The sequence below is a fragment of the Bison bison genome, unplaced genomic scaffold, assembly GCF_000754665.1.
Source record: "Bison bison bison isolate TAMUID 2011002044 unplaced genomic scaffold, Bison_UMD1.0 scf7180017864185, whole genome shotgun sequence".
Taxonomy (NCBI): Eukaryota; Metazoa; Chordata; class Mammalia; order Artiodactyla; family Bovidae; genus Bison; species Bison bison.
In genome coordinates this window covers 895471-897888 of record NW_011494757.1, presented here as the reverse complement: position 1 = coordinate 897888, position 2418 = coordinate 895471, and the positions used below count along the sequence as shown (strand labels likewise).

The following is a 2418-nucleotide window of genomic DNA, read 5'->3' as shown; positions in this document are numbered from 1 at the left end:
CTTTACTGTCTGAGCCACTAGGGGAGCCCAAGAAAACTGGAGTGGGTAGCCCTTCCCTTCTCCAGGGGATCTTCCCAAGCCAGGAAGCGAACCAGGGGCTCCTGCATTGCAGGCGAATTTTATAGTATTTATGTATTTATTCCTTCAAGGACAATAACTATTGAATGTCTTACCTGCACCACGCAAACAGTGCTCTTTGTGAACAAAGAGATAGAAAAGACATGGTCTCTGAACTCAAGGAGCTTTCAGACTAATGAGTAAGACAAACAAGTGCATGTTAAATGTGAATAGAATATTAGAAAGAGGTTAACTCTATAAGCAAAACCAGAGTGCCTCCACGGGTCAGATTACCAGGGAGTTAATATTCCAGGAGTTTGCCATGGTTCATTTTATAGTGCAAAAAAGGGGAGCTGAGGGAAACTGTTAGAGAGACATGCTATCTAGATAGAGATTTAGGGTTTTATCTTGAAAAATCGTGGGAAGTTACATTGCTGGGCCGGCCTACTCTGGTTTCAGGCCATATTCTTTTCAGACTATGTACTCAAGACAATATCTATGGAAAATGCTGCTGCATAATGACATTTTGTTCGTGTATGATGTCAGAGAGGTGCTAAGATGTGATACTGCTATAGGAGACATTATCGTATCCTTATTTTATTGTCCTAATTTGCATCAGTAGGATTTACTTTTATCTTACATAAGTTAGATAATGGGCAGGATAAAGTAATGGATTCTGGAACTTATTTCACCAGATAGATTATAGTTTATTGCTGTCCATGGTTGTACAGTGATCTCAGCTTATTCTTTTGGAAAAAAAAAATCTGCTTTTAAAAAGACAATCACAATGAAATAATATATTCATTATTTCATTCTTATAATCTAGATGTTCAAAATCATTGCTTAGTAAATTATAGTACAGAAATATAATTCAGTCTTGATTTTTAAAAATTGGACTGTATTTGCTTTACGATGTGTTAGTTTCTGCTGCACAACCACGAGACTCGGCTGCGTGTATACACTATCCCCTCCCTCTGAGGCCTCTGCTCAGCGCCCACCCCAGCCCTCTCCGGCACCGCAGAGCGCTGAGCGGAGCTCCCTGGGCTGCGCAGCAGGCTCCCAGCAGCGATTCCGCGACCGGTCTCAAACGTCTGTCAATGCTCCTCTCTCAGCCCGTCCTGTCCTCCTTCCTCCACTGTCCCGACTTCTGTCCTCTAGGTGTGTGAGTCTGTTCCTGTCCTGCAGTAATTCATCAGTGCCATTTATTTTTAGGTTCCATGGATATGCATTAACGTACAATATTGTTTTTCTCTGACTTACTTCACTCTGGGTGACAGACTCTAGGCTCATCTGCATCACGACAAATGACCCAACTTTGCTCTTTTTATGGCTGAGTAACATTCCACTGTATGTATGTTCCGCATCTTCCTTATCCAGTCATCTGTCAGTGGGCATTTAGGTCGCTTCCATGTCTTGGCCATTGTAAATAATGCTGCAATGAACACTGAGGTACATGTGGTCTTTTTGAATTATGGTTTTCTCAAGGTATATGCCCAGTGGTGGGACTTCTGGGTCATATGACCATTTTATTTATTTTTTTTAAAGAACCCCCATACTGCTCTCCACAGTGGCTGTATCAATTTACCTTCCCAAGAGGAATTTACATTTACAAGAGGGTTCCCTTTTCTTCATATCTTCTCCAGCATGTACTGTCTGTAGACTTTTTGATGAGGCCATTCTGACCGGCGTGAGGTGGTACCTCACTGTAGTTTTGATTTCCATTTCTCTCATAATGAGCAATGTTGAGCATCTTTTCCTGTGTTTGTTGGCTATCTGTATGTCTTCTTTGAAGAAATATCTGTTTAGGTCTTCCGCCCATTTTTTTTTTTTTTTGACTAGGATGTTTGTTATTTTTTGCTATTGAACTACATGAACTAACTGCTTGTATAGTTTGGAGATTAATCCTTTGTTTGGAAATATCTTCTCCCATTCCGAGCATTGTCTTTTAAGTCATGTTTATGGTTTTCTTGGCTGTGTAAAGGCTGTTAAGTTTAATTAGTGCGTCTTAGTTCATTTTTGTTTTTATTTTCATTACTCCAGGAGGTGGGTCAAAAAGGATCTTGCTGGGATTTATGTCAAAGAGTGTTCCACCTGTAAAGCAGAGGCAGCATAAAACTCTCTAAGAGTTTTAGAGTGTCTGGTCTTACATTTAGGTCTTTAATCCATTTTGAGTTACTTTTGTGTATGGTGTTAGGCAGTGTTCTAACTTCATTTTTTACATGTAGCTGTGTGGTTTTCCCAGCACTTCATATTGAAGAGGCTGTCTTTTCTCCATTGTATATTCTTGACTCCCTTGTCATAGATTAGGTGGCTGTGTGTGGGTTTATCACTGGGCATGCTGTCCTGTTACACTGATCTGTA

General features: G+C 40.4%; 1 long non-coding RNA gene across 1 annotated transcript in view; it reads right to left on the bottom strand.

Moving 5' to 3' along the window:
* Positions 1-2418, bottom strand: part of LOC104991305 — a 37300-nt gene that overhangs the window by 11988 nt on the left and 22894 nt on the right. The gene's annotated exons all lie outside the window — the stretch shown is intronic.